Genomic DNA, 23137 nt, shown 5'->3' with positions numbered 1-23137 from the left:
TTGCATATCCATAAAAAGTGTGTTTTAAACTGCGTTAAAGTTAAAATTATAGCTATAAATAGTAATTATCAATTAGCAATAAAAAAACACTTTTGTAAGTGCTATATAATAAAGCAGACATGCTATAAAGGGTTACTAGTATAAATCCATTTTCCATTTCGTCATAATTGAAAGGCTAACGTTGATAAATATTTTTACCTTTTTGTTTTATAGACATCACTTGAAACTGTTTGCATGTTAGGCCTACCTATACCTGAATATGCCTATTGCTTACTATTTTTTTTTAAACTTGCATGCTACCGTAAAGCGTAAATCATAATAAATAATTACAGAAAATAAACAGGTGAAGTGTCATGACTTAACTGTTCTCAATTAGCTTTTTTTCTATTTTTAAAGACGCCTGCTCGAATAAGTAAATGTTTAGTTATATATTTACATATAAGTATCATAATATTTCTGTTATACAACAAGATTCATTTCCTCTAATGAAATTAACTTATTGCGAAAATATTCATGTATGCCGTCAGAGGTGTCTTCTAAAACGATGACATACACACTTCAAAAAATAAATAAGAACAATAAATACCAGCTAACGACAATCAACTAACCTAAATCCACACCCGACGGAAAACATTTTGGCCTAATTGGAGATTGTGATCTAAATTTATGAAAATGCTCCAATTTATTGTCATATCCACATTCAACAAACAAACATAATAATCCTAAAAAGAACCAAAACGTTCTCGATTGTACCTGAGGATAATTCTGCATATTCTAGGATAATCCAGCTAGAAGCATTCTAATGAATACATTCTCACATTATAAATGGGTATTTGGAGGCTGATGATTGACCAAAAGCCCAACACATCCCAAACTTGACAATTCATGAACATTATAGGAGATCCAAAACCGCTTTCAGAAGTCATCACCACCATTAATACATGACGCTTTTAAAAGATTCCACAATGTTCTCGACTTTTCCGGCATAGTTCATTCTAATAATAAATTCTGGCTAAGTACAACTGATGAGACATTCGAGAATATTCTACTTGTGGCTAAGACTAAAAACAATAAAAAACATTCTAGTAGGTTCTCACTTATTCTAAACTAGTGTTTGGTGGCCGATGGTCAACTCGCCAAACCTAAATCTCCGCAAATTGAAGTACTTGTTGAAATATGCAAAAATGTCCTGCACCACTTACACATAATGGTTCTAGAACATTCCAGAATGTTCTCAATCCTACCGGTCCATTCTAAAACATTCTACCTTAGAGCAAACCTAGACATTCGAGAATATTCTAGCTCAAGACAATGCTAAAAACATTCAAGAACATTCTAGTTAGTTCTCCGTTGATTTGGTATTCACATACCTACCAAACTGAAGAAATTTCGAACATTATAGGAGATACCAAATGTTTTTTAAAACTTTTTGGCTGAAATATAAAAATGCCCTCGGTCGACCACTATTATGCACCATATCTCACACAACAACCTTTAAAAAGAAAACACTAACAGTGGTTATGCCATTTTCTTGTAAACTTTCAGTAGTTATCCCTAGGTAGTTCTTTTATTTCTCTTTTTGTTTATGTTTTACTTGTCTCTTACCATTGCAAATAATGTTACAAAATCGTATTGCTAATGCATTTATAACAGCAGTCTAGATGCAGTTATTCTCAAAAAGCACAATTATGTCATTGCAAAAGCTATTTCTACGAAAAATATCTCAGTTCTAAAATGGAACAAACACTATTCAACCATTCGACTTGATAACCAAAATTTATTGTGCAATACCACCAAGTAGTTCGTTCGTTGAATAATATTTAACACAAAATAGCATAATTGTGACATTTAGTGTTTTTAATCAAAGTTAACATTGCGAAAGAATTTTGGTCCCGTTATCAGACATATCATCTTATGAGAATTTCTAAAGTACTTGACCTACAAAAAATCGATTAATTATATTAATAGTTCATTATAAATTCTAATTGCAAAACTAAATTCATATTTTATTTTACAGGTAAATACGTACTTTTTGCAAGGTTGATCGGAATGATGAGTTTATTATAAAATTGCAAAAGAATCATAAATAATTCAAGAGTTAGTAGCTAGGTTTATTGAGCACGCAACAATTAATTTAACCTTACTAATTTGCTATTCATGAGGATGATTTTGTACATTATCTTTTAATTTGCTAAGTAAGTGTTCATAAATCACACATCGATTTTTCAACTGATGCTACATAAAAAATCAGCTAAGCCAAAACATCTACAAAAACTAATGAAACGTATAGGTACCTAAATGGCTACAAATTTTGTATTGTTTACACTATTAACTTGTCTTACAAACTATCCAATAGGAATAGTCATACTGTATGTCACAAGAAACAAACCCAAAATAATCAATTTTTTGTTAGTGTATGTAGAAATGTATTGCTTGAGATAATAGAATTTCATCGATATCCTTACCAAAATGGAGTGTTAATATTAATGTAAATTGTTCAGGAAGATTTATGACCTGTAAAGAAAATATTCTATTAAAAAAAGCAATCACAGGTTCCTATAATTAGGTGCGTTAACGTTATCTTATTAACTAAAATATAGCATTTAACAGAAACCAATAAAATTGAAAAGATTCTATGTGGAATGCAAATTGAAAATGCACGATACGTGTATTTATATTTTGCCTTAAATTCTATTTCTAGGTATTGCCCAATTTCTATTACTGGCGTATATTTGGGTGAGTTCAAAGAACTGTTTTGAAGATAATAAATTCAAACCACAATGGTTTACCTTCCACCGTAATAGATACAAGTTGAGTTATCTCATCATAAATGGGTGGAAACCTGACCATTGTCGGATAAGACCTTTTTTAGAATAGTAGCTCAATTTTTATTACAATTTTTGTCTCCTTCGGAATACTTACCTAAGAGGCTTTCACAACATAAAAATTTATTAACCAAAATAAAAAATAGCTTCAAGAATACCAATAGCTTGTTATGTCATAATACGCAACATTAATTTTATGTAGTACTGTTTTATATGAATATTGTCATCTTGGATACCAATTATCCGACTTTTCCTTACGTAAACCCTACATGAACATAATAGTAAGCAATAGAAAATTTTATTTTAAAAATGATTATCGTTAATCATTTTTAATCACTAATGACAATTGCGCTTTTAGTATTTGAAATAATAATAATAAGGAACTGTTTCGTATTTTGCATCTTTTACATCGAATACATTGTTTTAACCATTTTTTACAACTCTGCCTGTATTGTATGCTTTTCTAGTGAATTGTATAATATCTAGGTACACATTTTGAATAATTTGTTAACGAATTGGAAAGTAGGTAAACTATTGCATGTAGATATTTTAGGAAAAGATTTTCTTGTCAATATCGTTACTCATAACTTTGGTTAGTTTAAATACCTTCCAAAACTTACATATTAACCAATAAAACACTTACTGCAACTACATGTAAAGGTAAAGGGATTCTAACTCTTCTTTCGAATTTGTTTTTATTTAATTATCTCAAAGTATAGAGATACGGTCTGCTAATACATAACAAACTGTGGAAATTAATTAATTAAGATTGAGATAATAATGATGACAGTTATTACTGTCAACTGTCCGCTAATCCTTGTCGAGGATAACGATAAATTGTAATACAATAGTAAAAGTTATGACTGCTAATAATGAGCATAATTTATATTGGATATACCATGTATTCGCAAAATTAAGAATCAATATTAATACCACAATTTAAAATTATTATCAATTAAGTGGGAACCAGTTAGGTAGGTACTGATATGATATACACTTTTAAAGGTTACAGTTTCTATAGCGGGTCCGTCTGGAACACGAGGATAATGAAATGATATAGATTTCCACTTTGTTCTTAATACAAATCTAATAATATTTTAGTTTTCGTTATATTTTGTTTCGAAACTTTGTGTCTATCAAGCTGTGGAATATATCAAGGCGGCTGTAGTGAACCGACAAGTGTTTTTCAAATGCGGAATCGTATTTTTCCGTACAGTTCACGGATCACCAGCATAAAAAACATTGAACCGAATGGCCAGACTATTTCTTACTTTTCCTTCCCCTTGACGGTGTTTCGGAACCGTGTGCATGCAATAATCCGCTGAAATCATCCGTGCCGACAAAGGATTTACAAAATTTGCAATTTTGAATTAGTTCGCCAAACGGCCGACGCGAGCGCTCCTGCGCCACTCTTAAAGCTCTCATGGCGGGAGATCCAACCATTCGGTTACCACCTTTATATCTTGCAGCAGTGTCATTTTCGTTTCTGTGTTGTTCTGGTGTAATAAACATTGTCGCTCTTTTACTGAAAGTAAGTGTTACTTTTTCCTAGCAGTGCTTTCTTTGAAGGATTTAAGGTTAGAGTGCCGCGGGTGCTTCTTAACACACGCTCGTCTTGTCTACCTTATCGAGTGCTTTTATCAGTGTATTGCTTTGGTACTTGGAAATGCTTTTGGCGCTTTTAATACTATTGTTGCTGTTGTTATTGTCGGTAAACTCGATGAAGAAAACGAAAGTAAATTTCTGGAGTTAAAGAGAAATCCTCAAATCGACGTCGTAGATTACTAACTAACCTAATTTTTGTGACTCTAAAAAAAGCTTCATTACGAGTTTCTTTCGTTTGTACATGCTGTGGTTTCATGTTAATTTAAATTCGATTTATTAAAAGGCATTTAGAAATGACAAAAAATTACTTTCATTATTAATTTTCATCGATTTTCAATTTTATTTATCAAAATCATTACACAGAAACTTCTAAATGTTTCTGCATCGAATTTTTTAATTTTTTTCCTTTTTCTTATCTTATATATCAATGAATTTTAGTATGCTGTTAATTGATACATTACGTAAATATTTTTAATAAATTTACGTGTATAATATATATAATATTTTTTCGAACTATTATTTAAATATTTTAATGTGTGTCTAAATTTACAATTGGCTAGCTCTAGTCAATTAATTATTCAATTCGCATTTGTACTCCTGTATTCTATTGAATTTTCATTGTATTATAATATGTAGTTACATGTGCTTTTGACCAATATTCAAAAAGCGCCCACAAAAAGTAACCGAGTTCTTTTTAAAAACGATAAGCACGAATAATCGCGCTATTCGTTCGGTTTTGTGGCGTAGAAATAATTTAGTTCAATCGAAACTGATCAGACAGCTGCTGCTGTGAAGACTTTCTACACTTTTACTTTACGCCAAAGCGGTCGTTCGTCGACATCTAATAAATAATCTGCCATTCTACATGACCTGGGGCTATTTAGTTTCATATTAAACGTCTACTATCCTTTAGATTATTTAAAAAGACACCATGACTGGTAGAACGCGCGTACCACGTACTCAGAAAGTACCATAAAAAAATGGATAGGTGGGGATAAGGTATTTCATCGTACGTATAAAATTTAATAGTAGTAACAAAATCATTTATTACCGGATAATATAAAATNTGTTTCGACAAATAAATAAAATATTTAAAAAAAAAACAATTATTGAGTTAGAAGCTTTTACTCGCGGTTTCGCTCGCGTTGGTGTCGTAAATATATGTCAAGGATCATCGACAACCGCGTAAATGTATTTTTTTATTCCTCGGGAATAGTATTTTCTTCTCGATTAAAGACAGCCTATCTCCTTTTATATGCTCCTGGCAATATCTGTACAAACTTTCATAACGATCGGTTGAATAGTTAACACGTGAAATTGTAATAAACAACCAAACCCACATTCGCATGTATAATATTAACTAGGGCCAAAAAAAAACAAAATCGGTTCAGTTTTTTGTCGTTCCTAACATTTTTTTTAAAGCTTTTACACATCGCCTGGGGATAGAACTAATATTCACTACTTTTTACTTATGTTCAATTTTTGACGTTATTACTACAATTATAATCGGGTATTAGTTATTTATACGTTTAGATAATCAGCACACTAAAATTATTCTAATGTGTTACCCATATTAATTGAATAAAACAAATCCGGAAAATTTCCCTTCAATTTTCCCATTTACGAATTATTTATTACCTCTTTGCATTCAGAATTAATTTTCAATATGGATTAGAACTCTAATAACAATGAGAAGGATATAAAGGCCTTCAGACAGGATTCAGTTTCTACTATAATCGTAAAATAAAACATATTGTCATACAAATAGGTTTCCTGACGCAGTTCGTACATTACTAGTAGAGATTACAAGCTGGTTTATCCGGAAGGGGTTTACTTTGCCAATGTTTTCTTTATTTTAAACGAACAAAACAATTAGTTTGAATATTTGCTTCATTAGTTCTTTTACCATTTGGTTTTTATATTTACTTGCTGTCTTCTTTATATTATTCAAACAGAGAAATGATCAGTGCAGCGGTGTATCTACATAAAGTCATAGATGTATTGTCACACAGACAATTAAGTCTTTCTAAATGAAATCTGTCAATCATTTTTTAACACATGAAATATCATAATTACATGTTGTTTAGAATGCTGTCGAGTCATCATGCCAGCAATTATAATTAGCGACTAGTAGTTGACCTTATTATTATTTAATCGTGAAGCCACTTAAGAAGTTAGTACTGACAAGTTGCAAACAAATTCGTTACCTTTGAATACTTATTTCATTTGAAATCTGCATAATGTACATTATTCAAGAAAATATTGTTAAATAATGATACTATAAATTCTATAGGTCCTTTACTGTACCTACTATCATCTTATTAGAAATTGATTTGATTTGAAGAATTTCTTAAATAAGAGATTGATTATAAGACGTGCCTAAAGGATTAACAGTTGATAAACATCCAAAACAACAATTGAATCAAGAAGCAATCAGATGTCTTTTGTATTTTAGACAGATTAATTAATTAAGATTTAAGTTAAATTAAAGATTAAATAATTAAAATTTTTGCCCTATAAGTATACTGACTATAAAAATTAATTTTGGTAGATGAGATAATACTGAATTTTTATGATACTGCATATACCTAATTAAGAATTAAAAAAGTTAAAATTAATTAATTATTTTTGTTACTATTGTCACTTTTACTTGTAGCGCTGTCGTTTTTAGTTTTCCAATCTAGTTTCTTTTAAAGTATTATGTTACTGAAAAATATCTATCTCTCATGTCACACCACAAAAGGCGTTTTTCAATTTGATTTCTTCTGGCCTTTCAAAAATATTGAACTTTCCTTTTTCTTTCTCTTATCTCTTCAAAAAATGCTGCTAGAGATTCTAGAAGTTTAACACATCTTGAAGTGCCTACATATATTATAATTATTGTGAAAGTTCTTATTTCAAGTCATATTGATATTACTACATACAAATTAAAAGGCTTAAAATCTGATTATTTCTTAAATTACATAATGAAGAGATAAAAATGACTCCTGCTGATATCTCGTTCACTATGAAAGTTGTCTGCCATTAATTTGTTAATGAAACCTGCTATAATAACTTCGCTTTTATTTTGTACTTGTTGCTGGTGCTATTTGTTTCATGACATACAGGAATGTAAAATGAACTCGATATCCACATAGTAACTTCCTGATTTCTATAAATATTATGTAGCAACCATAAATACATACCACACGCTGATTTTTAGAATTTTATTTTTTAGTAATAACAGGATCAAATACTGTCGGCTTTTATTAAATGATACAGGAAAGAAAGGATACATAAATGTTTATGCTGAATACGAAAATAAATCTAGCTATCTATATAACTATTCAGATTTATTCAAACTTATGATTTAATCATATCTTATCTCATATTCAAGTATTTGTAAAACGTAAATCAGAAAAGCATTTCTTTAGATTCTTTTAAGGTTCTTTAATTTTATTCTTCAGCGTTGTTAGTAACAATTAATTGTGAAGCAATGTTGTTCAATGTGTCATTTTAGAAATTAATTATTACACTTTGTTTAAAAAATTTTAAATACAATTTAAACAAATCTGCATTAATATTAATTAATTAATTCGATGCTTTCTACAGTTTTCTGCTTACAATTTAACAAAATGTGTGTAGCAATAGCAATGTATTAGCTATAAATTTTAGAGATAGAGAAAGATAAGATAAATCTATAAATTCATAATATTAAATGTGTTTCGTTAAAGGTTACGGATCAGAAATTATATTTTGTTAAATTAATTTCGATCTATACGCGATATGTTAACTGTTCTGTTTCTTGTTCACATTACTATTATCGTTTTATACAACCTCAGAAACGAGAAATATTTGGAAAATATCATTTATAGTTACTGATTACTGCTTTGGGAAAATTATTGCTTTTAAATGACTGACCGTTCCTTAGGCATTGCCATTTTAATACCACCGTGAAGCCTCGTCATCCGTGAATCTTTTGAAGAATCAGTCTGTGAAAGTTTTAAGCTTAACCGAAAACCACAAATTATATTTTAAATCCGAAAATCGACAGTCAATTACGCAAAATACTTGGTCGTATCATTGAATCACAAAATTTGACCTATATGTTTACTTTAGGTATGAAAGATAATATAAGAGGAATCTTTTTTCAGCCATTTGAAACAAAAGAATAGTCAGTTTATAACGTTTGTAATCCCATTGGAATTTGGTAGAAATCTTATTACTTATATCGACAAATGTAGAATATGAATTAAGATTGTTAAGTCATTTTTATTATAATATTATACGCAACGGTTTCTTTGAAAAAATCATCGCAGTAGGTACTACATTTACTTCTTAAAATTTATTGAAAACCCTCAAATCGAAAAATGCCGAAATTGAATGACTAAAACTAGTTAAATTTAAACCAATGTTTGAGTAGTAAAATAAGAGATTATTTCACAGAATTTTTAAGGCAGCAAGACAACTTCTTCTTAAATTGCAACCTCTTCAATGAATATAATAAATATACAAAATTTTCCTAAACTAAGCGAATAATAACGAACCCTAAAGAAGTCACAATTTGATAATGAATCGAAAATAATGTACCTAATGATTATCATAATGGGTTAGTCTTAATGCTAAATTAAATAAGTTTTAATTGTTTTAAGAGATAAGCTAGTAACTCAACACGGAAATGTCTGGTATCAAGGTGAATCTCAGTGTAAGTACTGATTCACGAAACTCATAATTAACTTTGTTTATACAATTTTCTAAGTCAAAGATTTGTTTCGTTACTTTTAGAAAGTCCACTTGTTGTGTAGTAAAAAATCGCCGTTTTCAATCACTGAAACAAAAGGACGCTTTCCACTTTGTCTACACTTGAGTTGAGTATATATACTGAGTGGATTTCTACATAATTTATAAAAACGATTAGATTTAAATTTGTAATGCAGTATGGTGATCTAAATTTTGCAATTGTTTAACAATAACCGTAACCCTCGGTTTACTTGAAAATAATGTCAAGTATCCAATGTCCATTTATTCATTTTTACTAATTTTCTGCTTACAAACAACCATATCTACAAAGCCTTTAACCAACAAATAAATAAAATAATAGTACCTACTTATGCTAAATTAAAGTACTCGATTCTTTTTGTTAAGTTAATAAATTCGCGACATCTATTTAGTTGTAATTTTTTTAGTTTTACTTAAATCAATTTCAGTTACTTGGCAATACGAATAAATCTACGTTAAAATTATTAAATTAAATTATTATTAATTAAAGAGAAAGCAAAATGTAATGTCACAGCATTAACTATAAAGATTACAAAATAGTAAAACTGTTTAAAAGGACAACGAACAAAATTACAGTTTACATGAAAATCATTTTTCTTGAAAATTACGGAAAAAGAGGCCTGAACGATTGAATTTTTATAACTTTTATATATATTTTACTTACTAATTTTATAACTTCCATGAATTTTAAAAAGTCTTAAAAGTATATACTAATTAAATAAACAATTTAGATGTCGATAACAACAGTTTAAATGACGTATGCGCATAAGCTACAATTAATGCTTTAGGGATTCGTTGTACCAAATTAACTTCATACATTCTCTCTGAAAAAAACGTAGCTTTTTATGTCCAAAAATGTACTCTATTAATACAATCACAAATACCTAAGCAAAACAGTTTCATGATTAGGTTCCATATTGAATTAAATTAAATTAAGTTAATAAATGTTGAGCCAATTAATTATATAGAGATTTAGATTCTAGACTTTTCTTTTTATGTTATTGTTGTCGTTGTAGGGTAAACCGTACCTATACAGAGTAAAGAAAAGTAAACACTCGAATTTTCCGGCCAGTCACCAAAATTTGTCATCTACTTAACGCATCGGTGGCTATTATATTGTTTGTGTCGCCTGGAAGCAAAAGCTCTTAGCTTTGAAGTCAGTGAAACGTATCTGATTCTATTGTTGCGACGCAAGTTTACATCGGGCCCTAATATTACCGGCTACCTTTTACGTTATGCTGTAGCACCTACTGATACAAATCAATGTTACAACGAATATGTTCTTCTCTATGTCAAAAATGTCGTAATTTTCCAATTGCATTGAGTGTAGGTATAGGAGATTATTTTGAGATATCCTTGTGTACATTTGCAGCATTTCACATTCGTACAAATTCCTTTTCATTATCTTGTGCGATAAAAAAAATCTTCGAGAAGTTTTCCGGAATTGTCAGAAATAATGGATAACAATTGTATAAATACGTGACAGGTATCCGACGGAAAATAGACAGTTGAAGAAGATAAACAATAAAAAGTGATGTAATAGGTAATATAAATGCATAGTGAGATAAATTAATGATTGTTGAAAGAAATTAATTGTCGATATACAAGCTGTTACTGTGTGATCTAGAAAATAAGATCTGAAAATGTGTCCCCGACTTTTTATTTTTTAAAGTACCAGGAAAAGGAAAATTTCTAAAGCTTTATCTAAATTTTATACGAATATTGTTTACTAGCGGAGATTATACCTATAATCCTACAACAACATGCTTTTATTTCTGTTAGTTAATAGAAGAAAAACTCATGGTGCAAATCAGACTCGCAGTTTTCCGGAGTTGTTTTACATTTTATGCTTTCATAATACACTTTGTAAAAATTATAGGATATGTGTTAGATCAATTGACTTTATGTTACATTGCAGTCGAAACATATCAATTGAAAGGTTCATTTAGCAATAGTAATTGCTTAACTGTAAGGAAAACAATATATTAAACACCGATTGCATTATTTCTTATACCCACTTGGACTTTTGACTGTGCAAACTTGAATTCGAGGACAGCCAATTTCCACTTTTTTCTACGAAAAGTAGATAATGCGGTAAAAGGATTAAAAATATATTAACAAAAGGTAAATTTTAGAAGGTCACATGTCGAAGAAATGAACACAGTCGTTTGCTAATTGGGTAAACTGTTTGGAAATAATTCAGGAAAAAGTTACTTTTAATCGATATCTTAATAAAATAGAAAATAGAAGCAGAAGCAGTTGAAACAAAATTTTTTAATATGAATTAGCACATTTAAATTACGAGCTAAATATGGAAACAAGAAAATCAGTAAACTCGCTAATATAAGATAAATAATCATAATAGGGTACAAGGAGGGAATGTCAATAAGCCCTTTATCTTTATACCATTTTAGTAACGGTCTTCTTACTATTAAAAATGAATGTAATTTAATCTCATTACCAAAATTCATCTTACTGTACGTGTCATAGACTTGCACAATCTGAAACAAATGATTTTATTTAAATTGTAATTTGATATTTCAAATTTTTATCTAATAAACACTTGACTAAGGATTGAATCTTCTTCTCTAGTGTAGTCACGAACAAAAACCTCTTCGTCACCATTTATTCAGCTGTTTTGGTTGACATCTTCAAGGAAGAATCCTTCGTAAACTTAGATAGCCCCCGTGTAAACCTAGCGAATGATTCTACGTCCTTGCCACATCCTTGACGCCACCAACCAAAACAACTTGCAAAACGTTGTACAGGCGGCTTCATATATACCGATTTGCCAAAAAAGCAGGATCAATCCCGGACTACTACTGCTTAAAATAATGCAGCCCATAAAAGCTTAAAAGCTTATTTGAAAAATGTTTCACAAAAAGATAACCAGTTACCCAGTGAAATTAGTGTTAATGCAATTTTTATTCATCTTCTTAGTCAGGCCAATTATAGGCAGCATTTTGTAATATTTGCAAAGAGCATTACTATCTAGTGGGGCTTATTGTCATCCCTTCTAGGGCGCATAGTAGACTTTAATTAGGTCAAAATTTTAAACACGTAACTACTAAATAATACTTACTTTTGAGTTACAACTATTTTATCCGCGACTGGGTTCGCATGAAACCTAGAGAACAATGAAAAAACAACCAATAAATCTTTTAAGTAATAAAGTAAAAGTAGATTACGGCTAACAACTTCCTCTACAAGTCTCGAAGTTCCTTTAAAATCTGTTTAGTCGTTTCAAGAATTAGCCTGTAGAGATAATCAGACAAAACTTTTAGTAGGGATGTCGTTTGTGTCTTAATACTATAATCAAACAATTGTATGAACTTATACGGAAGGTAATTATTTCGATATTAGTAACTAAGCCTTTTGTTAGCATTTTAATATTTTCTTATAAAATAATTACCGCGAATTCGTGCATGCACTCAAGCAGATTTTTACACAATTTTGGCAAATAATAAATTTTACTATCATGAGGATCTATGTCTTTAATTTGGTGTACTCCCAAGAAATAAATCTTTTGACCTACAACCTTAGCAAATTCTTTCAAAATGGTCATGACTTGTTATGTTTACAAACATCCTACGTGATCTGTTAAATATTTTTATTACATGTTTCTACTGTACGACTCTAGAATAAGTAAATTCGCGATTCGTTTTTCTAAATGTACAGGTGGCTTCAGGTATATTATACTGTTATAATGAAATTAAGCAGTAATAATTGAAGAGTCCGACATTTTCTATAACATTGAGCTCCTGTTGCGTTTTTATCGTGGCCTACAAATTGTCTTTGATTATCGATTAAAGTTTAACGTTCGATTACTAAATTTTTTACGTAATTTTGTCACGAATCGTACTACAACGTCGTTTGAATAGATCAGTTGTCGTTTATTGTGTTTGGCACTTGGAAAAATCTAAAATGCGATCACTTTTTTATTATGGAATTGCAATGCTAAAAGAATAATTTTGCAATGTTAGTCTTTGAAACGGAGGAGATTTAAAAATATAACAAAACGAATATTTCACAAGTTTAAAAGTTAAATTACAGGATTACAGCAGTTTCTAATGTCAGTAATTGCAACTTCAACCAATATAAATTGCTCAATTGAATAGGAGAAGAGAAAAATTTTTGATCATAATTCAATTTTTTATATTTCACCTTACTTAATCAATTTAAATTATTTTCAAATAACCCCACAAATTAAATACCGTAATGGTTTATCAACCTATCCAGTGGATTAAAATAATAATTTATTCAGATTTTAACGTGTGAGAATCCCGATTAGGTCATGATTTCAGATTCTATTGACTCCTGCCTTTAGAAAATTAAAATTTACAGATCATTCAATAAAAAGCGTTCAAACTTTATCTTCTGGAAATGAGTTTAGTGCATTATTGTACTGTAAGACAGCTTTGTTAAATCCTAATTGTTATAGGTGGTCAAAAAAAATAGTACAAATATTTGGAATATTATTCTGTTCACAATTGGACTAATCATCATCATAAGGTCGTTAGCCCTAAGATTGGTTGGACACGCACCTCCACTCTTTCCTAACCTCAACTATCTTCGCATTTCCCCAAAACTAGAACATCCCACATCTTTAACTATTTATAAACAGTAATCTAGTCTGGGTCTACCTCTACTCCTCTTTACTCCTGTTTCTGCCTCTTATATGTCTCTGACTAGCCCTAACCTAACCTATCTCGCCTATTTCTTATTGACTCTAATAGAGTCCTCTGTTCTCCTATTCTTTCTAATACCTCTTAATTTCTAACCTTCTCCATCCACAGTATCCTCATCATTCGTCTGTAACACCACATTTAGAAGGCTTCTAATCTTTTTTTTTCCGCCGCGCCCACCGTCCATGTTTCGCATCTGTACAGAGCCGCGCTCCAAACATACATCTTTCACAATCTTTTTCGAAATTCTAAATTAATCGTTCGCGAACATAGAAGTGACTTCCTTTTATTGAAGGCGACTCGACTCTGCGTTATCCTCTGCTTTATATCCCTTCCACTCCTTCCGTCCTGACTTATCTGACTTCCTAGATACCGAAAATCAACCACAATGGAAATCAATTGGACTAATATACTAATCTAAGAAATGTTAGCCATTTCGAAAGCTTCTGTTTATTCCAGCAACCGATGCATCTCCTTCCATAACTGCTCGATCGTTTTAATTTCTGTTTTGAATTCAAAGCTTTTCTTTTTTGTTTCCATTTAATTTCCTATTTTTGAGTTTCTTATGCTTCAATTTCACCACCGCCGATTGTGAATGGCTATTTTTCAGCTTGGTGAAAGGAATCAATTACGTTTTCCTTTTTTCTTATCTTCCAGTAAGAAAATATATAAAAAAAAGATAACTTTGCACGTTGTCCGAAGGTCTGCAGAACATTGACTACCTACATACACTCCAGTTTCGTTCTCATTTACTAAAAGCTCCTCCCACACGCCGTCGTTTGTCTCCACCTTGTGCAACCATTTGCAGTTGCATTTTTTTACACCTTGATTAACAAACGGATTTAATTGTGCGCCTGTTAGCTCACACTTCCAACAAAGAACGGAGACATTGAAAGTTGCTCCGTGCTAATAAGTTATGAACTCGATTGGCGGGCGCTGCTGCCCTGTCGTTTGCACTGCATTATGGTGCATAATGGAACATTGCCTTTCTATTTCCTTTTTTTTTAAGTTTACATATGCATGTGTATGTAATTAGAATGCGAGCAGTTATCGTGGACATATGCACCAGCATTTTACTCTCGTATTAGTAGGTTTGTGTCTGAAAATAAAATATGTAACTTGTGCAAATTCTAACCGACTCGAACTCTGTGTGTATAATCGACAGAAGTTGTAAATAGAAATAACACAAATCAATTAGATCTATGTTAGGTATCGCTGTGGGTTGAAATGTCAGACTGTCAACAGTTTTATTGTAGTGATAAAAATTTTACAAGGACGAATAACTGCTTTTTATAAATTAAAAAAATGATAATAAAGAAAAACAAGTTACAAATATCTTTATTATGTCAGTTACAAAAATGTTTATTCTATCATAATTCACATTTCACCACACAATATCTATTATTGAGATTTTCGAATAGACCTTATCTTCAACGTATACGATTTTGCAGTTTTCATTAAAAATATATGAATTTTTTCGTAAATGTTTTTGGTAAGCCAAATTAGAGGTTTTATTTTCAATTTATTTTGTGTTCTTTAATTCTATCTTTGAAGTATCTTCCAGTTTTGGCTTATGTAGCTGTTCAGCTTGTAAACTCTCAATGTAGCATCATTTTTTGATACGTTGTTCATTTTGTATTGTATTTGTAAGTGATAATTATTTATTGTTAATTGTTATCTACATTCGGATAAATTAAATTTAAGTCTTTTTTCTTGGTTTTTATTAAGTGGATTAGTTACTAAAGATCATGAAACCCATTATTGTTGGTAATAATATTCTGTCAATTCTCTAAAGTGTGATTCTCTTCAGGTATTGGTACAAACTGTTCTATTCGAAAATCTCGAAATTAATAAGTTAAATAACTTAGGTTGAATTATTAGCAATCTTCATAGTTAAATATGTAGTTTTTTCCTGTAAAGGTACTCCCTCTTTCCGCACTTTGGTATTTAAGTAATATGGGACTAATAATAGTGATGTTTATTAAATAAAATGAAATACAAAATGAACGTATCATAAGTTCGTACAAATTCGATCCTCTACAACCGCTGTCTTCGAGAACTGATTCAACTCTCCCCCGCAAGACTGACCGTAATGTTTTTGAGACCCTCGGTCAAGTATACCCTCTCTGTCTCTCTTTACCCCAACGTTGCACGTGTCAATTTTTGTCACTTTCTCACGGTACCTTCAGTCAGCTAATAAAACCGTACGGTTGGAGAGGACGCAGTAGTTTTCTTAAAGTTTATTGCTTAAAAATATTTTGCTTCTTATTCTAAACATACGGATAACAATTACTTAATCCCTTAAAATTACAAACTATTCCTAAATTACTTTAAGCCTACCATAAACTAAAAAGCACGCATTCCCGATACTACAGTAAGTTTATCAAGTTCAAGTATATTAATTTTTCTATCTGAATCCACTTTTTGCAGTTTGGTTTTTGGTGTATTTTTACTACATTTTCGATGTATTCCTTTCTATATTCCAAACTTTTGTATTTAATTATATAATTAAAGTAGCAAAAAAGGAAAGCAAATTCGAATGTGTGATTCCTGCAATATGCGGTTTCCTTTTCAAGGCTTATAAAGTCGTTTCAAGGACTTACATACACGAACATTCATCTTAACTCCAGATTTCTTCATAATTTTTAAAAAACTGGTATTATTATTTACATTGTTCAGGTTTTCGACAGTCTGTGGCAACTAGTCTGACCAAATACAAAAACAGTCAATTTTTTAAATTGTTCCTAGCAGTAGAGAATGTTTACTATTTACTAAACTTTTTATTTCTTGACTAACAATGTTTTTCTTAATAATTTATATATACTATTAGCGCCTTTTGTTGTTATTATTTGGTTAGCAGAAAAGAAAAAATTAAATAACTAAAACAATCTTATGCAGCATAACAAATATAAAGTTTAGGAGAATGTTAAAAATACAGTGGACAGAAAAGGTTAGAGAAGGCATTAGAAAAAGTAAGAGAATAGAGGACGTTATGGGATAAAAACTAGGTGAAATATGTTACCAGGACACCTTCTCGAACATGAAGGGCTAGGTACAGAGAGATAGAAGCAAAAACGGGAATTAATAGATGTGGAGGTAGACCTAGATTAGAAACGGTTAGAGATGTGGATTATCTAGTTTTCAAAAAAAATGGGGAGATAAGATCAAGATAATCTTTGGACTGAAAATGTTGATAATAAATTACACTAAGAATTTTAGCCTCAATCTTCCCTAAATTTTGGAAGAGAACAATGGCATTTCGATAACTATTAACTTTGCACATACTTTTCTTATTGTAAATAAAATAAAATAGATTTCATTAAATTATTAATTATGCGAAATTTACCTATAAGTAGTTTTATATAATTCACATGGATAACTTCTTTTATCCGAACCAATGGCCTATTTCTTTATTTTTTGTCTTAAAGGTAGCTGTTTGCTTGAAGTATATGTTTGGTTTCATGCGCTCAGTTTATTTAAAACCTAAAACTCGTCTACCTGTAAAATTTCATCGCCTACGTCTTTCTGTCAATTTTTACGCTTGATTCGCTTTGAAAGCATGTCGAATTCCGCCAATCGATCGAGTTTTTCGAATGTTTGATAATAGTCGCCTTCGTCGAATCTTTATATAACAGGGAAAATAGGTCAGCGTAATAATTGTGTCGAGTTTGTTTAGTCAAATTTTGAGTCAGCCTATTTCAATATATGAATTTACATCAAAATACACACGTCAATGTATTTTTACTTCTGCATCTACCTTAGCAGAATTTTGGAGTAAGAATTAAAGACCAAATAAGAACAGTAATGTCAGTAATTATTTAAAAGATTACCCTCTGATCTTTCTCATTTCTGAGCGAGGAATAAACTCACCATTTACACTCATTTTCAGACAAAAATAAAATCAAATCAAGGTTAGGATCCATGTGAACAATGCATCGAATGAAAGTAAATGTATCAGCTTTGTTAAAAAGAAAAACGAAAAAGTATGAAAGAAGTACTTTCTTCACAAACACAAATTTCTTTAAACATCCTAAAAACTTCGTTTTCACTTATAACATATCTATGACTTCTTATGAATATAATTATATTCAAATGCTCACTAAAAACCAGTGTACTTGCACATATTTGTCTATTAAGGCCTTTATAAATTAGAAATCATCGATTTACATATACCTTATTGTAAGAAATAATTACAAGTCGTTATAGAAATCGACACAGAACTTATAAATAAAACGCGTTTAACTATTATCGATGATACGCAGTAATTTAGATGTGCCAGTCAGGAAATTCTCCACCACCGTAGCCTAACCTAACCACTTCACATATATCACTCATGAAAACCTTTTCCACCATAACTTAACCTAAACTCTATAGCACTTTACATATCAAGCCAATCAGGACTTACATTTATTGATCTTATATTACTTTGTTATTTATATGAAAAGGAGACTGATAACATTTGTATGAATCTATCCATCCATAACATGTCTTATTTTTCAAAAGATGATGTAATGATGATGATAAAATATCCCTATGTTCGGTTTTCGATTCGCCTTTATTATAGCAATATAGCGATGAGTGAAGGTCAAGTTCTTCGTGCAGTTCAACAGTTCGAACAATGAAAACTTAATATTTATCCAGTCTCCAACTTTCGATTGCATCATTTATCTGCTTCGTTGAGCTATTTGTGCCGGAGATTTCTAAAAATCTGTTTTGTTTGGAAAACGATTGCGCGTTTCATAAATTCAACATCCTGGTAACAAAACGGCAAAACTACTAGACCACGAAAATATATGGCTTAATTTTAAAATTAAACCGAAGTGCAATGATCCTGTGTAAGTATGTGTCCAATCAATTTAGTGCAATGCAAAATTATGAGCCTCAAAAATATTATACGTCTGAATTAGAAGTAATTATTGAAATGATAAAAGAATGTTGTTTTATGTTAGGCAAATGTCATATTTTCCTGCAAATTATAGGGATGATAGATACTCCTTCAAAAATTATGTATACAATAACTTATCGTTTTACTTGGACAGATTTCTACGTAATTGACAAGTAATAACGTTTATCATCTTGCTTTTAAGACTTATCCGTATCATCTACATGCATTACAAGATGTAATTAAATAGTGATGTTGTCTAATATCTAAATTAAATCACACATAAATTCATGCATTATTCCACGATTCAGCAAATACGCCAGAACACACATTTCCAATATAATTTTGTTATTCTACTGGCGGTGAACAGTAAAAACTTCAACACGCATTCATATTTTGACCATAAATCTTTCATGCAATGTAGCTTACTTACCTAACTTCACAAAATTAATTATTCAAGGAAGTTTAACGAAATGTGGAATTCACCAGTAGCATATGATTTGATTTCGTAATCTTTTATACTTACTTACGCTCAAACCTTTCACCAAAACTAAAATAATAATCACTTAAGTAAATGACGAAAGAAGAAACTACCACATCTTCATTTTGATTACATAGTAAACATTGCTAAAAATTGTTAAATTATGACATTTGAAATTTATAGATATATATTATATTATATGCACAATCAAATTATTACATAAGAATCTCAAAAATAGTAGTGAAATTAAGTTCATACGATTCGACTGCATCTGTTGTCAACGTTTCGTTTGAGAACATCTTCAGGGCTGTTCTAGTGCTGTTGAACAATCTCAGACAGAGAGAGAAAACATTAGAATGCCTTGTGATATCTAGAACGAAACGTCGATAACAGACAACACGATGTGTGGTGCAAGTGCAAACCCAGAATCCTGGAATCCACAACAGAAATGGGCTTGTAATCCTTTGACCTCAAGCGGTAGCCAACGCTGCACTCTCTGAGTAATGACTCTGTACGTTTGAATGAGGACATTTCATACTTTATGTAACCGAAACAATCTCAAGTACCTTCGTTTGTGAATGCCTACTTAACGTGATAAAAAATGAAAAGCAGAAACAAAATCTTGTCGTAACTCACGAACTGAGCATCAACATATTGTATTTAACTTTAGTTACGTTATGTATGCAACTGCATCATCCACATTGCAGCTATTGTGTCCTTGATGCAACCTACATACATCTTGACACGCATGAACGTATATATTTACGAGTTCATTAAGTAAATACACTTGTGCAGCAAGACTTTATTCAGATTTTTCCGTTAAACTAATTACTATTATGCGGACTTTGTTTCTCACAAACGGAATGTCTTGATAGGTAGATTTAATTTAATAGCTGGGTACTTTTCCTTACATCACTGTGATAACCTCCGTGGTATAATAATAATTAAATATTATAAGTGTACCCGTTTACACATCGTAACGTTTAAAGCATTTAATTCTAATAAGTACATAGTAATTTATGTTTTTATGTTGGCCTTTCAAGTATTAGTATACTTAAAAGTACCCAGCATGTGTCTGTTTTACTTATTCTATAAGGGTTCAAGATTTTCACACACTTTTATTTAAAAAGTAACAATTGTTTCGCCATTATTGGCTTCATCAGACTTCTAGTCAAATCTTGATGTCTTATTTTTATTTTGATATGGATTTTTACCACGTAAATTTCGATTTATTAATAAGTAATACAACAAATTTCAACTTTGTAGTATGAGTGATTACTGAGATAATCCGCCGTGTAGAGCATGGTAATCTTCGCCATAATTCTGCAGCATTCGGACAAATCTCTTAAAATCATTAATAGTAACGAACATATTGATTGAAATATTATTTTTAAATAAATACGCCCGAGTTGTTTTTCTAATTGGAAAATTTACATTTCTACCAAATCAGGTTCGTCGCTTAATCCACTATTGATATCTTTTCATAAATTAAGTAATAATAGCTACACGAAAAGTTCTAGAGAGTAATAATTAGCTTTAATGAAGATATCATTCATCAATAATTGTAGTGATAAACCATCAAGCTCAAAGTATGGTCAATTATTTTCTTTTTAAAAGCACTTGTGAAATAAAAATTGAAGTACATTTGTGTATTACCTATAATCGGATCTTTATCGTATTAATATCTACCCATGGCAATTAGACGACGTAGTTATAATGGTGAAAGCGTTTTAGAGATAATTGGGCAAAATTCCAATATATGCAAGTTTTACACATGTATCTATTAGAACTCTCCTAAATGCAGTTGTTAGATTGTAACTTTTGTTGTTTAGAGAAACGTACTGCAACTTCCATGGAACTGCAGGTTTATTACTCGGAAGTACGCATAGGTATACTTAATATAAAAGTTCTATTAAATCATCAGAAAATGAAAATGAAAGTTTAAGTAACATGCCTCGTTGATGAAACACCATGCGTGCTGAAATTATAAGAGCGTAATTAAGAAGCACCTAATTGTTAAGAAACTGTAAGTATATAGTACATATAAGTACTTATTCATAAGGGGCACTCAATTCGTTTTAATTTAATTTTAATTGCATTTACATTCATTTCTAAAGATACTGGACAGCGCCCCTATTCGGAAAAATCGTTAACAGACTTTTTAACAAATTCTAATAACATTAACGGAATTAATTCTTGTACGGATTATGAATAAATAACGTAGTCGTAAAAATCTAAATTAAATAGGGTGTGTGGAATTTCATGTTTGACATACTTTTTGTAAATAAAAATTAATAAATAATTAGCATTTTTCATTACAATTTCTCGCGAAATATGTAGCTAAAAACGGTGTTGAAATAAAATCAAATCCTTAAAGGTAATTACCTGAATAATTAAAGCTTTAATCTTACGACAAAGTAAGCATTTAACTTTTTAGTGCATTTACTTGGTCTAAGAAACTATTATTTATTTGCAAATGTTGCCCAAGAGCTACAACAATTTATCCAAAATGATTTCTTAAAATGGTATCATTACACGTTTTCTAATCTCATCTTAATTAATCACTATTAATTCAAATTACTCTAATCTTCTGTCACATTTACTCTTCTATTACATGTACACTGACGTCCTAAAATATTTATTTTTATTTTTTTGTCATTACGTGGTTACTGTTATTCCTTAAAAAAAAATAGAAATTCACTTTCCTTTTATAACATGCTTTTAATGGAGTCATTTACGTTATCTTTATTCTGGTACACGAAACAATAAAACAAAAATAAAATACTCCTTACGCTGTATCAGTTGAGTTGAGTGTTTTTTTAATTACGTCCTTGTGGTATCACGAATATACCTGTATGCTTATATTTTTAATTGACAAACGTCAACATCGACTTATTTTGATTCAGTGCCTTCCTACGGTATTATCAGTGGTGAAAACACCATGTACCTAAAATAAATAGTACTAGATACGCCTGAATTTTTAATGGAAAGGAATTTAATAAGGTTTTTTTTAAAAACTATTGACTGTTGCTTAAGACAATTGCCATTTTTCATTGTTCATTTGCCTTTGCACAAGCTTTTTGCTGTAAAATCAAATTTTGCAAAAAGTTATGCATGAATGAAGTAGCTTTTCGAATATTTTAGAAACGGTTCGAAATTCATTGGTGGGTTGCATAGATAAAATTGGGCAACCAGTTCATTTTTGACGTTCTTTTCCACATTGAACAATCGGAAGTACTCATAAGCTAAAATAACCTTACAGACTTTTTACGATTTGATCGTGAAGAATCAATTAATGTAGTAGCTGAATAAGGGGCAAATCAACAAATGACACTAAATTTAATATATAGAATTTTCTTGACTAAATTTGATCTAAATCTTCATTTCTTATTCTTCTATTTGTTATTCTTATAATTTTTTCGATACAGCTGCGCCTTTTCTAGACTGTCCAGTTTCTGAGGCCAACCTTAATATCATTTCTTAATTTACCTCTTAATATGTTTTCATTCACGATAACCAAATCAATTAAGTAGTGGTTGCCTAATTTTGGACTAACTATAACAGAAGAGCATTTTTTTAATTTTTTTTGTTCCTAAGATATGCTATCACCTTAATGAAGACGCTAAACTTACAGAAATATGTTTATCTTTACTTTGGAAGACATAAAAACTAGGAAGGAGTTTTCTATTTTCTTATTTTTCAAAGCAAAAATGACTTAGGTAAAGCTTCTTTTTGTTTTAGGTATTTTATATTAATGGGAAAATTCATTTTCGAATTTTTATCAAACAAACTTCCTCAAGTTAATGAAGGGAAATTTTTGTGTTGCTGTTGTCACACCCGGGTTTGATTCCCTGCGAGGATGAATTTTCTCATTAGTATTTCATATTAACCACTATTAAAA

General features: G+C 30.5%; 1 protein-coding gene across 1 annotated transcript in view; it reads left to right on the top strand.

The window, feature by feature from the left end:
* The first annotated feature begins 4255 nt into the window (after positions 1–4255).
* LOC108744843 overlaps positions 4256–23137 on the top strand; it is a 75000-nt gene continuing 56118 nt past the window's right edge. Inside the window, exon 1 of the mRNA XM_018480793.1 lies at positions 4256–4356. The gene's annotated coding sequence lies outside the window, so the exon portion shown is untranslated. The remainder of the gene's footprint in view (positions 4357–23137) is intronic.

The sequence above is a fragment of the Agrilus planipennis genome, unplaced genomic scaffold, assembly GCF_000699045.2.
Source record: "Agrilus planipennis isolate EAB-ADULT unplaced genomic scaffold, Apla_2.0 scaffold35, whole genome shotgun sequence".
Classification (NCBI taxonomy): Eukaryota; Metazoa; Arthropoda; class Insecta; order Coleoptera; family Buprestidae; genus Agrilus; species Agrilus planipennis.
This window is presented reverse-complemented; position numbering and strand designations above follow the sequence as displayed.